We start from the raw sequence: 15710 nt of genomic DNA on the forward strand, positions 1-15710 counted from the left end.
CATGGACAAAGTCATGCTTGTCGAGTCCTTAGGGTTCAACCTCATGTCTGTCTCAATGCTTTGTGATCTTGATATGGTTGTTGTCTTTGGCAAGTATCATTGTGTTGTGATCATGGAAGCTGACAATTCCAAAGTCTTCAAAGGCTTTAGGAGAGGAGATTTGTATATTGTTGATTTCTCTACAGGACCACAACCTGCTACATGTCTTCTTGCAAAAGCTTTAGAAGGCTGGCTATGGCATTGACGACTTGGTCATGCTGGCATGAGGAATCTGCACACGCTTGCGAACAAGAAGCATGTCATTGGCATTGAAAATGTCAAATTCCTCAAGGATCACTTATGCGGAGCCTGTGAAGATGGAAAGATGACCAAGGCCAAGCATCCAACAAAGACTATCATGACTACTACTCGACCATTTGAATTGCTTCACATGGATCTCTTTGGCCCTACTCACTATGCCACATTTACCAATGCTGCATCTTGATATGGCCTTGTCATTGTTGATGATTACTCTCGATATACATGGGTCCATATTATCACTTACAAAATTGAAGTTCAGGAAGTCTTCAAATGATTTTCCTTGAGGGCTTCAACTAACTTTGGTGTGAAGATCAAGCACATCAGGAGTGATAATGGAACTGAGTTCAAGAACACTGGTCTTGATGACTATCTTGATGAACTTGGTATTACTCATGAGTTATCTGCTCCTTATACTCCTCAGCAAAATGGCGTTGTGGAGCGCAAGAACATGACTCTTGTTGAGATGGCCCGCACTATGCTTGATGAGTACAAGACGCCTCCTCGCTTCTGGCCTGAGGCAATTGATACTGCGTGCCACATCATCAACAGGGTATATCTTCACAAATTCTTCAAGAAGACAACATATGAACTTCTCACTGACAAGAAACCCAATATGAGTTATTTCAAAGTCTTCGGTGCTAAATGTTGGATTAGAGATCCCCATCACAGTTCTAAATTTGCACTGAAAGCACATGAAGGTTTTATGCTCGGTTATGGTAAGGACTCGCACACCTACAGAGTCTTCAACACCTGCCATCACAAGGTTGTTGAAACCGTAGATGTGCGGTTCGATGAGACTAATGGCTCGCAAAGAGAGCACCTACCTCCTGTGACAGATGAAATACCTCTTGAGGAATCTAGTAAGTTCAAGGCTACTAAGGATGTCATTCCTACTGAAGAATCCGCTGAAGAAGTCATTCCAGAACATGAAGAATGTCATGCTGATGCACCTAAGGAAAATGGTGCTGAAGAAAATGCTGATCAAATTCTGCAACGTCAACCCACTCATCCTCGCGTTGCAAATGAAGTTCAGTTTGAGAAAATTATCAGCGACATCAACATTCCAGGTCCTCTCACACGCTCAAGAGCTTCACATTTATCTAACTTTTGTGGGCACTTTGCTTTTGTCTCTATCACTACAAGAAATTTGTTAATCCATAACGGATTTCTATTGACGTTTTCAAAACTGTCATGGATGGTGTGGTATAGCCCGCCATGCCCGCCCAAGCCCGCTAAAGCCCATCTAATCTTTACCCATATAAGATGCTAACCCTAACCCTCGTCCTCGGCCCCTCTTCTCTCCCCCGTCCGCAGCCCCCTCCTAACTCCCAATCGCCGCCACCTACTACCTCGCCTCCCTCCTCCCACAACTCTCCGTCGGCGAGCAGTAGAGGAGCCCGCCCCTGCCGCCGGCCGCCTACACACCGGTGTGCCCTTCCTCACCCCAGCAGCGGCACTCGGATCTCGCCCCACCATGCCGTGGCAGAAGACCAAACCGGCGGATTCGCTCCTCCGCCCGATTCACCTCCACCCAGGCCGCCTCCCGCCTTCACCCGCCCTCGACGCGTAGGGATTCCCGCATTCGCTCAGGTACCGATGGATCTGCTCTCCCGCATCCTCTTCTTCCTCTCGCCCCCGGATTTCCCGCTCAGATTCGCTTCTCCCTCCTCAGATGGACGCGAAGGACGCGCTGGGCTTCTGGGAGAACGGCGCCATCCGCTTCATCTTCGGCGAGGATGTGGACGGCAGGGTAGATACGACGGCGGCACCGGTGCGAGTGCCTTCGACAGGTCGCTCATGGAGCTCCGCGTCTTCTAGGAGGTCTTCTCTAGGGTGCCAGGCAGAAGGAGGGCGATGTCTGGTGAGGCTTTCCTTCTCTCCATACCCTCTGTCCCATAACGTTTTTCGTTCTACATCCATGCACTGGTTCCAAACAAGATAGGTAATGCATTTCTGTGATGAAGATCTATGATATTTTCTCCTTTTCTCTTTGAGATACTATGGACATATACTGTACAACAACAAAACATAAATCTGTTGCACTAGGTTTTTTATTGCTTACATAAATCAAAGCATGCATGCTGCAACGTCGACTTGTTTGTTTCATATGATTATATATTGCAGTTGTCCTCCTTTACTGATCAATAGTTGGTAGGTTTGTTGTAAATAGTTGTTCTGGGTTATGCACCTTGCTGAATTTTAATTTGTGCGCACTGTATTTGTATCCAACTGTGTAAATTTGTAATATACTGTGTTAATTGTGGTCTTGTCTCTAGTAGGCACAACCTTAAGACATAATCCCTCTGTCCCCAAATACATGGTGTATAAATTCAGTCAAGAAGTCATTTCTTTCTAAGTTTGACCAAATATGTAGGAGAAAATATCAACAACTACAGTGTTCAATAAATATATTATGAAAGTATATCTAGTGGTGGATATATTGATGTTGGTTTGACATTATTTATGTTCATATTTCTGTACATAATCTGCCATCTATTTTGGGGACAGAGTATTGCTACTTTCTTTCTTAAGCATGAAGTTTGCTTACACGATTTATTGCAACTGTCCCGCTTAAATATGAACTGCAAGTTCTTTCATTATGTGTCTGTTGCAATAATCTGCTGTATATGATGCTCCTGTTCTTTATCTGTTAAGTATGTGCCTGACCTTTACTGCTCCTAGTTGGTAGGCTGTTGTAAATAGTTGTTTTGTGTTGTCCGCCTTGCTTAATTATATTTCTTCCATGTATTGGTGTCCCTCTGTGTGTAAGCACGGAGTATATATGTTCTGTTAAATAGCTCTTCGAGACACGATTTTTGCTACTGTATTAATAGAGCGACATGTTTTTTTAGTGTTTTGTTCTCAAGTCAATTCATTAATCTCAATCAAATGACTAAGAGTAAGATTGTTTGCTTTGTAGTTGTACACTTGTAATTCAGAAATTCGATGTATGTTGTCTGATTTTTTGAATAGTAATTGCCTACAGCATTTATCCTGCCAGCTTTTAGAATTGAGAAACTCATACCATTTTATATCTAAATGAAGAAAAACTTGTATCTGCAGATTCTGTTGGTACATGCTCGTTCTTATCTGCAGTTTTATTGCATGTATTGAGAAAAAGTGCCATCGCTGCCACCTCCCATGTCCTCCGTCCGCCTCATCATCCCCGGTGAGCTCGCCAAGAATGCCATTCTTGAATGTCTATGAAGTTTGGACAATGCACTGAATATTCACACACTTTACTCAAACATCTATTTTCCCTTATGTTCTGCTATGGCACTTGCTCAATTTGCATTTGTGAATTATGATGTTTGCTGGAAGTAAACTTGACTGAAAATACACATAATTCATGCTTGTTCTTCCAACCAAAAACTCAGTCCATGCTTTTGGTCTTTTACTTACATTAAATGATTATTGAGATGTCCCTGTGTCACTGAAGAAGATAATTTGGAATCCAGCTCTTGAAAAATGTTTGGTTGAGTTACTTCATGAGCACAACACTTCTTACTGCTGGCTATTTTCTTTTCTTTTCTCACCGCGCGAGCACTAGCAGTGTAGATTTTGTGAGATCTGCTAGTTAGTTAAGCAACTACTAGAATTTTGGATAAGACGTGATTCAGTTTTTTACATTTGTTGCAATTCTCTTCTATCTATTTATATCTAACATATCTAATGGTCTTGTAAATATGCTAGGTATGATTGCATAGTGGGCTACTTGGTGCTGCCAATAAGAATCAGCATGACATGATGCATAGTTTCCATCAGGAGGGCCGACGACAAGATGAATAATAACTTCAATAGTTTAAATGTTCTCTTTGTGTGAGCTAGATTGTACTATTTCCTAACTTTGTTGAGTAATATTTTGTTAACCTATATTGTAAAATTATCATTTCCTGGGAATTTTGTAAACTTCTATATTGTAAATACCTGTGGATGATTGCATATTGATTCATATATGTATGTATGAAACTTTGGAAATACTTTGTCTTGGGCCATAGTTTGCATTATAATTTGTGGAACACATTGTGCTTAAAAATGTAGTTGTTGAAAATTGGGCCGAATGAAATAGGCTAATGGGAGAACTAAATTTAAATTGCCCCAAAATCCGTGACGATTTCTGTGACAGAAAATAGTGTCCACGTAGGCAGCCATGTCATTGTAGTTGGTTAATTGGAAATTCTACGTGGCGTCAATCCATGACGGACTGTTCCGTCACAATGATTTGGGCCTTGGGCGGGCCTGGGGCAAATCCATGACGGTGAAAATCCGTCATGGTCAGCATGATGCCAAATTATGACGCGATGTACATGACGGACATTGACTCCGTCATGGGTGGGCACCCATGACAGTTTTCTCCTAGTCCATGACGGACTGTCACCGTCACGTATTAACAAATTTCTTGTAGTGTATCACAGATCCCACTAAGGTAGATGAAGCATTTCTAGAGCCTGAGTGGATTCAAGCTATGCAAAGAGGAATTACATCAATTCGAGCTCAACAACGTCTGGGAACTGGTCAAACGTATAGATCCTCGCAAGCACAATATCATCGGCACAAAGTGGATCTACCACAACAAGCAAGATGAAAATGGCCTTGTGGTGAGGAATAAGGCACGACTTGTAGCTCAAGGCTACACACAAGTTGAAGGAATTGATTTCGATGAAAATTTTGCACCTATTGCTAGACTTGAAGTTATTCGCATATTACTTGCTTATGCTAACCATCATGATATCACTTTATATCAAATGGATGTGAAAAGTGCATTCCTCAATGGTAAGCTTGAGGAAGAAGTATATGTTGCTCAACCCCCAGGTTTTGAAGATCCAAAGCATCCTGAAAAACTCTTCAGACTCAATAAGGCCCTATATGGCCTCAAGTAGGCCCCACGGGCGTGGTATGATACTTTGAAGGAATTCCTCATGAAGAAAGGCTTCAAACCCGGTTCACTTGACCCAACTCTTTTCACAAAATCTTATGATGGTGAATTGTTTGTGTGCCAAATATACGTTGATGATATTATCTTTGGCTATACTGACCAACGTTATACTGATGAATTTGCCTATATGATGAGTGAAGAATATCAAATGTCTATGATGGGAGAGTTGAAATTCTTCTTAGGTATTCAGATTCGTCAATAGCGCAATGGCATATTCATATCTTAGGAGAAATACCTCAAGGATGTACTGAGGAAATTCGGCATGCAAGATTGCAAAGGAGTCAAAATCCCTATGCCCACAAATGGCCATCTATGCACTGATGAAAATGGTATTGACTTTGATCAAAAGGTATACCGCTCCATGATTGGTTCTTTATTGTACCTATGTGCATCTAGGACAGATATTATGCTTAGTGTTTGCATGTGTGCCCAATTTCAAGCTACACCGAAGGAATCACACCATAAGGATGTGAAGCATATTCTTCGATATCTAGTTCACACACCAACACTTGGATTATGGTACCCCAAGGGCTCGACTTTTGATCTCATTGGATTTTCAGACTCTAACTATGCTGGTGATCATGTGGATCGCAAGTCAACATCTGGCACATGCCATTTCCTCGGACAATCTTTGGTCTGTTGGTCCTCGAAGAAACAGAACTGCGTATCACTGTCTACTGCTGAAGCTGAGTACATTGCTGTTGGTTCTTGCTATGCTCAACTGCTATGGATGAAGCAAACTCTCAAGGACTACGGCATCAACATGAAGAATGTGCCCCTCTACTGTGACAATGAGAGTGCCATCAAGATTGCTCATAACCCAGTTCAGCACTCGAAGACAAAGCACATTCATATTCGTCATCATTTTCTTCGTGATCATGTGTTGAAGGGGACATCTCTATTGAGCATGTGAAGACTGAAGAACAGCTAGCCGATATCTTCACTAAGCCCTTGGATGAGAAGAGATTTAGCAAGTTGCGGTGTGAGCTAAATATCCTAGAATCTTTCAATGTTCTTTGAAAAGGACACTCATCCTAACACTTATGCAAAATTGATGACTTAGATGTGCAACACATGAAGAAACATTTTTCTTCAATCAATGAAGACTAACACTCTAAGTGTGAAGAAATTAACGAAGAATTTGATTATCAGAACCCTACGACAATTGTACGCGGTGTCTGAAATCATCATTCTTATACGGTGGGTCACGCCACCACAAAATGTTGAAAATCTTCAATTGAGTTTTTCCTCAGTTCTTTGAAATTCCTCAGTTGTTTTTTCAACTTTGCATTGTCTTCACCATCTCCGTCGTTTTTCTTCATTGGCTATATATATATATGAGTTTATGTCCTCTACAGCATTCACTTATAGCTAATTCTATATATATATGAGTTTATGTCCTCTACAGCATTCACTTATAGCTAATTCTTCATATTGCCTTTTCTCCTAAGTGAATGTGATCGGACCCTTCCCCCTCTATGCTATACTCAACCCAATCTATTCACAAATTCTTCATGTGCGTTCTATTCGAAACTCGTTCAAAATATTCACTGTGTCCTTGTCAGCTGAAGAATTTGCGAACGGAACTTTTAACTTATCCTATCTAAATTTTCGGCTATGCCGCTCAAACCGTTCCACATCCCATGACAACACTTGTCCATTCACCCACGATCTCACACGATCTCCACTTCTCGGTAAGTGGGTGACACATGTCAAGCCAATGAGAAGGGTCAGGGGCACGTTCGTCCAATTTCTTCGGGAGAACAGTTTTTCTCACCGTGGCTATAAATATCCCTTCCCTTCCTCACTTCACTTTTACTCCGCTCGTCCTCACTCCAGCTCGAGATTCTCAAACCCTAGCGCCGCCGCTACTTCATCATCGCCGGTGAGGAATAGCTTCACTGCCTCGACCTCGTTGCCATCGTACTCAAACCGGCTGCGGATTTCTTCACTCCGCTGCCGCCGTAGCTGTCTTCCTCTGCCAAGTTAGGGCATGGAAGATCTGAACTGATGAACTTCACATCTACACCTCTCAGTTCGTCGTGTTCTTCGTCCAGGGTAATTAAAAGTTACTTTTAATGCCCTCTTTGATTCAAATGATAACTACAAAATCTTCAAAGGTGTTTATTCTTCAAATTCATCACACACTGAACACCTCACATGTCATCTGTTCTTGATTCATTTCTCTAAGCTATATTTTTCTTCAAGATTCCTCAATTGTGTGGATTTTCGATCTATACAACTCTGGAACCTAAGACAAAGAATGCTTAGTGAAATTCTTCAAGACTCATCTGGTCAAATTCCTCAAACTTGATTTTTTTAAAAACCTCTGAGAACGCATATGACCTCTCCATATTCCTCGCAACTATACTCTGTTCACAGGTACTCATGTCAGCTGCTGAACCACTAGGTTCTCATCAACTTAACTCATTTGCAGCGTTCCTCGAAGAAAAGTTGCATACATCTTCAGAGAATTCCATTGCTCAAATTCCTCATCTGAAGAAAATGGTTGATGGAAAGAAGCCACAGAAGGGAGGAAAGAGGCCTGAGGTCAATACTGCTTTTGAGATCCCTGATGACATATACAAGGACTATTGCACTCCTGATGAGGCCACTCATGAAAAGGAAACCAAGAATGGGCGCAAAGTGCAGATTCAAAGAATAGAGAGGAGATGGGCAAGAGAGTGGAGGGAGTACAGGTATGTTACTCCCAAGTACATGAAGAAATTCGCTCTAAATCCTCCATGCCCAAGACCTCCATTGGCACCTGGCCAAGAAGCAGATCCCACCAGCCTCAAGCGCGGTGAGGATTATCCTGATGAATGGGCCAAGCGCCAAGCCAAGTTGGCCAGACAAGCAAGAGAAGCAGTGAGGAAATTCAATGAAGACTCTACTGCTGCTACTGCCACTGCTGAGGCCTCTACAAGCAAGCCAAAGAAGGCCATGCCAAAGAAGCCTGCTCACAAGCCAAGTGCTTCACCCTCAATGCCCTCTCGGCCCAGTTCCTCAGCAATGCCCTCACGGCCAACTCCTCAAGCTGCTCCCACTCCAAAATCCTCAGCTCCTCCGCCAAAGTCCTCAGCTGCTCCGACTAAATCCTCAGCACCTGTGCATCTTGCCACGTGCCAAAGGACGACATGCATCTCTATTGCCTCAGGAGCATATGCTAGTTCCTCAGCACCACTGCATTCTTCAACTGGTCCCACTCTGTTGAAGACCAAGGCAACTGCTGGACGAGGCTCTCGACCAACTCCTCAAAAGAAGTAGGTCGCTTTTCAAGTGTCGTCCGATGAAGACGAAGCTGATGATGATGAACTTGCAGAAATCATCAGGGACAAGCAGGTCAAGGCCGCTAGAGCCAAGGGCACAAGTGTGCCTCTGCTTTTGGATCCAAAGTTGATCCTTGATTACATTGATCTCTGGCACAATGACCCCAACACTCCCATGCCTGATTTCAAGTTGACCCATGGCCAAAGTCATATGTTGGCTCACTTCATTCAAGAAGAGAAATGGAAATTTGAAAAGGCCAGGCAGATCAAGAAAGCGCAGTACAACAAGGAGCGCTTCCTAAAGAAAAACGATGTCTCTATGACAACTGAAGAACTCATCAATATGAAGTCTGAGATCAAGAAGCTCAGTGATGACTTTGGCGCATACCATGCTGATTGGCTGGGAGCCAAGGTTCGTTTTGTGAGACTCGCTGACAACTTCACCTCCACTGTTGCTGCCCAATCGCAACTAGAAACTCCTCAGGATGCATCTGCTCAGCCTACTGAAGAAAATGCCAGCACCGTTGATGACAATCAGGCTGCTGAAGAAAATGCTAATTCCAGGGCTGATGACTGCATTCCATCCACTGAAGAAATTGCCAGGGCAACCACTAGTGTTGTGCCTGAAGAAAGTGAAGACGTCAAGGCAACCGCATCAGTTGCGCCTGAAGAAATTCAACCAAATTCCTCTCCTCCTCCTGCGCCTACACCAACTCCGATCCTTCCATCTGCATCAGATGTGAAGAAGACCAAGGCTGCAGAGCGTGTAATGTGAAGAAAAGGAAGGCATCAACTTCATCGGATTCTTCAGCCCCGAAGAAGATGAAGCCATTGACCAGCTCATTTGACAACCCAATTGATGTTGTTCCTATCTCAACCATGCCATCAAAGGACCTTGTTCCTTTTGATGAAGAATATGTGATTCCAAGTGAATCGATGAAGAGAATCCTTCTGCTGCTTCGTCAGAGCAGTTGGATGAAGAAATTGAAGTGGATGAAATCCCTTCAACCCCAATTATCTCATCGCCCATGCCTCATTTCATTGCCGAAGATGCCGGCATTGAAGAAATGGATGAAGAAGTTGACGTGGACATTGGATGCACCACGCCAGTGCTGAATGATGACTTTTGGGAATGTCAGCACCCCAACTCTCCTCTGTTCACACCTCTTCAATAAATTCCTCAGTCCCTAGTAACTACTGAAGTCCAAATTGGATCTGAAGAACCTCGTGCAACTCCGTCCATCCATGAAGAAATTCGAGCCACTAGTGCTGATGAAAATGTAAATGAAGAATTGAAGTCCCAGGCTGCCACTGAAGAAGTACCTGAAATTCCTCAGCCTGTGGAACCTGAGATCAAGATCCATGAGGTTGTGATGCAATTGAGTGACACTCCTCACCCCAAGCCAAAGGATCCTTTCTCGAAGAAACAAAAATTCAAGGCTGATGACTTCTTTGGCGAGCATGTATTCTTCACCGACTACAATCCTTATGACTCTGCTCGTCTTAGGAGGAAGTGTTTCTGGACTGCCAGCCAGGCCAATTTCTATTCTTCACTGCTTTTCAACAATGACAAAATCTTCTACCATGAGCATATTCCTCATGTGGACATGGAATCATTACCTTGTTTCACTCCTGTGATCAGTGTGCTTCATCACGCAGGCCTCCTCAGCTTTTGCTCTAACATTGTTGATTGGAATGAAGAGCTCATTCTTCAGTTCTATGCGACACTGCACATCACCGGTGATCCTGAAGACATCAACACCTGGGTCTTGGACTAGATGACCGATAATACTCATTATAAGGCACCGCCTCTGAATTGCTTCACGCCGTGCCCATCAGTCCACCCAGTGAAGGAGCTCGCTGCCTGTACCAAGAACCCGAACTCACTGCTCACTACATGCAAGTGCTAATGAAACCTCTGAAGCCCGGTCAAGCCCCAAGGACCAAATTCCTCGTAAAGGACTTACTCTATGTGCCCAGAACAGTCTATCGCATTTTGACGAGGACAATGAGTCCAATTAAAGGCCACGACTCATCTGATGAGGAAATAGTTGGCATCATGAAGAATCTGCTATTCAACATCATTCATAGCATTCCAATCAATTATTATGATTTCTTCATGAGGACTTTGGCAAATGTTGCACTCTCTCCATTTGAGTTGAAGCCTTATGCTCCTTGGATTATGAGATTCCTCAGAACAAAGTCTTCACTCAACTACAAGGCTGATTTTCAGAATCACCTCAGCTATCTGCCCCCGATTGAAGTCCTCAAGCAGACTTTTACTTCAACTGATGAAAAGGGCAAGACACCTGTTGTCATTGATGAAGGCATTCGTCCATTGGATGGTCAGTTTCGCAAAGCTGCATCTTACACCACCAATGATGACTCTGCCACTCATGATTCTGCCGCCAATGCACCCAAGTCTACTCCTCAAGCCACAGCTCCACGTGTGATGACTGACCGTGATCCGCTTCTTAGTCTTCACCAGAAGGTGGATCGAAATCATAAATGGGTTAAGCGTCAGTTTGGTTCTATTCTTCACAACATGACTGCTACACATAATTTAGTGAAGAAAAACCATTACTACCTCCATGAAGTCTTCGGTCGCACCTGGGCTGTCCTATCACATCTGTATGGTGAAGAAGATCTGAAGAAAATGGGTCTCAAGGAAGATTTTGACTGCTCTTCACCTCCTCCGAAGAAATTCAAGAAGGTCAAGGTTCCTACCTTGGTGGCCAGTGATACGTATCCAATGTATCTATAATTTTTGATTGCTCCATGCTATATTATCTACTGTTTTGGACTATATTGGGCTTTATTTTCCACTTTTATATTATTTTTGGGCCTAACCTATTAACCGGAGGCCCAGCCCAGAATTGCTTTTTTTTGCCTATTTCAGTGTTTCGGAGAAACATAATATCAAACGGAGTCCAAACGGAATAAAATCTTCGGGAATGTGATTTTCTCACCGAACGTGATCCAGGAGACTTGGACCCTACTCCAAGGAGTCAAAGAGGAGGTCACGAGGGTGGGGGGCGTCCCCCTAGGGCGCGCCCCCTGCCTCGTGGGCCCCTCGGTGCTCCACCGACGTACTCCTTCCTCCTATATATACCTACGTACCCCCAAACGATCAGAACAGGAGCCAAAAACCTAATTCCACCGCTGCAACTTTTTGTATCCACGAGATCCCATCTTGGGGCCTGTTCCGGAGCTCCGCCGGAAGAGGGCGTCATCACGGAGGTCTTCTACATCATCCTAGCCCCTCCGATGAAGTGTGAGTAGTTTACCTCAGACCTTTGGGTCCATAGTTAGTAGCTAGATGGCTTATTCTCTCTCTTTGAATCTCAATACAAAGTTGTCCCCCTCTCTTGTGGAGATCTATTCAATGTAATCTTCTTTTTGCGGTGTGTTTGTTGAGACCGATGAATTGTGGGTTTATGATCAAGTCTATCTATGAATAATATTTGAATCTTCTCTGAATTCTTTTATGTATGATTGGTTATCTTTGCAAGTCTCTTCGAATTATCCGTTTGGTTTGGCCAACTAGATTGGTAGTTCTTGCCATGGGAGAAGTGCTTAGCTTTGGGTTCGATCTTGTGGTGTCCTTTCCCAGTGACAGAAGGGGCAGCAAGGCACGTATTGCATCATTGCCATCGAGGATAACAAGATGGGGTTTATTTCATATTGCATGAATTTATCTCTCTACATCATGTCATCTTGCTTAAGGCGTTACTCTGCTTTTAACTTAATACTCTAGATGCATGCTGGATAGCGGTCGATGAGTGGAGTAATAGTAGTAGATGTAGAATCGTTTCGATCTACTTGTCACGGACGTGATGCCTATATACATGATCATGCCTAGATATTCTCATAACTATGCTCAATTCTGTCAATTGCTCAACAGTAATTTGTTCACCCACCGTAGAATACTTATGCTCTTGAGAGAAGCCACTAGTGAAACCTATGGCCCCCGGGTCTACTCTCATCATATCAATCTCCATCACTTTAATCTTGCTTTTTACTTTGCCTTTACTTTTTACTTTATACCAAAAATATTATATCTATCAGATCTCACTCTCGTAACAACCCCTAATCGCGTTGGTTGCGAGTAGCTATCGTTTTGTGCAGGTACGAGGGACTTGAGCATGGCCTCCTACTGGATTGATACCTTGGTTCTCAAAAACTAAGGGAAATACTTATGCTACTCTGCTGCATCATCCCTTCCTCTTTGGGAAAAACCAACGCAAGCTGAAGACGTAGCAAGAAGGATTTCTGGCGCCGTTGCCGGGGAGTCTACGCAAAAAGTCAACATACCAAGTACCCATCACAATCCCTATCTCTCGCTATGGGAGTCTTGGATTAGGGGGTCTCCGGATAGCCGGACTATCTCCATTGGCCGGACTGTTAGACTATGAAGATACAAGATTGAAGACTTCGCCTCGTGTCCGGATGGGACTCTACTTGGCATGGAAGGCAAGCTAGGCAATACGTATATGGATATTTCCTCCTTTGTAACCGACCTTGTGTAACCCTAACCCTCTCCGGTGTCTATATAAACTGAAGGGTTTTGGTCCGTAGGACAACAACCACAACATACAATCATACCATAGGCTAGCTTCTAGGGTTTAGCCTCTCTGATCTCGTGGTAGATCTACTCTTGTAACACCCATATCATCAATATTAATCAAGCAGGACGTAGGGTTTTACCTCCATCAAGAGGGCCCGAACCTGGGTAAAACTTCGTGTCCCTTGCCTCCTGTTACCATCCGGCCTAGACGCACAGTTCGGGACCCCCTACCCGAGATCCGCCGGTTTTGACACCGACATTGGTGCTTTCATTGAGAGTTCCTCTATGTCGTCGCCGTTAGGCTTGATGGCTCCTACTATCATCGATAGCGATGCGGTCCAGGGTGAGACTTTTCTCCCCGGACAGATCTTCATATTCGGCGGCTTTGCACTGCGGGCTAATTCGCTTGGCCATCTGGAGTAGATTGAAAGCTACGCCCCTGGCCATCAGGTCAGATTTGGAAGTTTGAATTACACGGCCAACATCTGTGGGGACTTGATATTCGACGGATTCGATCCACAGCCGGGCACGCCGCACTGTCGTGATGGGTATGACCTAGCTCTGCCACCGAACAGTACCCCAGAAGCCGCGCCCGCATCAGCTCCGACCCTTAGTTCGGAGCCAACTGCGCCAATCGAGGACGGGTGGTTAGACACCGCCTCAGGGGTTGCAGTCTCAACGACGATCGAGCCGAACACCAGCACAAATCTCCGTGCAGCCCATGACTCCAAGGTGTCGGACTCTCTTCTGGAAACCAAACCATCCGCGCCCCTGCCAATCGAATCCGATTGGGCGCCGATCATGGAATTCACCACCGCGGATACCTTTCAGCACTCGCCCTTCGGCGACATTCTGAATTCACTAAGGTCTCTCTCTTTGTCAGGAGAGCCCTGGCCGCATCATGGCCAACGGGATTGGGATGTGGACGACGAAGAAATTCGACGCCCACCCACCACCCACTTAATAGCCACTGTCGATGATTCAACCGACATGCTCGACTTCGACTCCGAAGACATCGACGGTATGGACAACGATGCGGGAGGCGAAGAGGAACCACCACCCACAGGGCGCTGGACGTCCACTTCATCACACGATGTATACATGGTGGATACACCAAAAGAAGACGACGAGGAACGGAAGGACGCACCGAAGGCTTATTCCCTCGAGAAGTAGTCAAAACGGCGGCACAAGCGCCGCCCCAAATCACGCCTCGCCAGAAATAAAGATAACACAGACCTAGCGTTGGAGCAGGGCGAACCACTGCCGGACCACGGCAATACGGAGAATCAAACCGAACAAACCAATTCTGTCAAAGATAATAGTCCGGACTACACAACGCCGGACAGACGCCCGGAGCAGCAGAATGCCCGTCAAAGGCTTGTTGCCACTGTGAGGAGTCTAAAAAAGCAGAAGCAAAGGCTCAAGGCTACGCAGGACACACTCCAAATCAGATGGAGTAAAGTACTCAACACAGCAGCGAAGTACGGCGACAACCGCCCCACCAAGAGCTACCCAAAGCGGAAGTTGCTACCTGAATTCGATGAGGAGGCCTTAGACCCCTCACAACCAAAAATCAAAACAGCTACCTAGACGGATAGACGACCTCACGGCCAACATAGAGCGGCAAACAATGCCACTCACAAGACAATACGCGATTCACGTGGGGGCTTGCATCAAAAGGACAGCGCAACCAGATCCATCTATGGGCCACGCATGCACGCCCCCAGCATACGATATAACATCCGAACAACGCGGTACACCCAGATACAGGGGTGCCGCACACCCCCTATGTTTCACCGATGAGGTGCTGGATCATGAATTTCCAGAGGGATTCAAACCTGTAAACATAAAGGCATACGACGGAACAACAGACCCTAGGGTCTGGATCGAGGACTATATCCTCCACATCCATATGGCTCGAGGAGATGATCTCCACACCATCAAGTACTTACCACTCAAACTCAAAGGGCCAGCCCGTCACTGGCTCAAAGGCCTCCCCGAAAACTCCATTGGAAGCTGGGCAGAGCTCGAAGACACTTTTCGGGCAAACTTTCAAGGGACTTATGTCCGACCTCCGGACGCGGATGATTTGAGTCATATAACTCAACAGCCCGGAGAGTCAGCCCGAAAGCTTTGGAATAGGTTTCTTACTAAAAAGAACCAAATTGTCGACTGTCCGGACGCCGAAGCCTTGGCAGCTTTTAAGCTCTGCGTCCGTGACGAATGGCTTGCCCGACACCTCGGCCAAGAAAAACCGAGAACAATGGCAGCATTAACAAGCCTCATGACCCGCTTTTGCGCGGGTGAGGACAGCTGGCTAGCCCGATGCAGCACCAGCGACCCCAATACATCTGAAGTTAAAGATGAAAACGGGAAACCACGGCGCAACAGCAATAACAAACGCCGGAACAAAAGAGACAACACGAAGAGCACGACAGTAAACGCCAGATTCAAAAGCTCTCGGCCAGGTCAGAAGCCGCCCTCTAAAGGCGCCAGAGACGAACTGTCCAGCCTAAATAAAATTCTGGACCAAATATGTCAGGTCCATAGCACCCCTGGCAAACCAGCCAATCATACCCACAGAGAATGTTGGGTCTTCAAGCAGTCCGGCAAGCTCAACGCCGTACACAAGGGGGAG

At 45.1% G+C, this 15710-nt stretch overlaps 1 long non-coding RNA gene across 1 annotated transcript; it reads left to right on the forward strand.

Annotated features, from left to right (window-relative positions):
• The first annotated feature begins 1600 nt into the window (after positions 1–1600).
• On the forward strand, positions 1601–4228 carry LOC147991329 (uncharacterized). Its single transcript, XR_015613695.1, has 4 exons — positions 1601–1890; positions 1973–2161; positions 3364–3469; positions 3994–4228. It is a non-coding gene; the product is annotated as an uncharacterized LOC147991329 (long non-coding RNA).
• The last annotated feature ends 11482 nt before the right edge of the window (positions 4229–15710 follow it).

The sequence above is a fragment of the Triticum urartu genome, chromosome 1A (assembly GCF_056163025.1).
Source record: "Triticum urartu cultivar PI428250 chromosome 1A, HENAU_Tu73, whole genome shotgun sequence".
Lineage (NCBI taxonomy): Eukaryota > Viridiplantae > Streptophyta > Magnoliopsida > Poales > Poaceae > Triticum > Triticum urartu.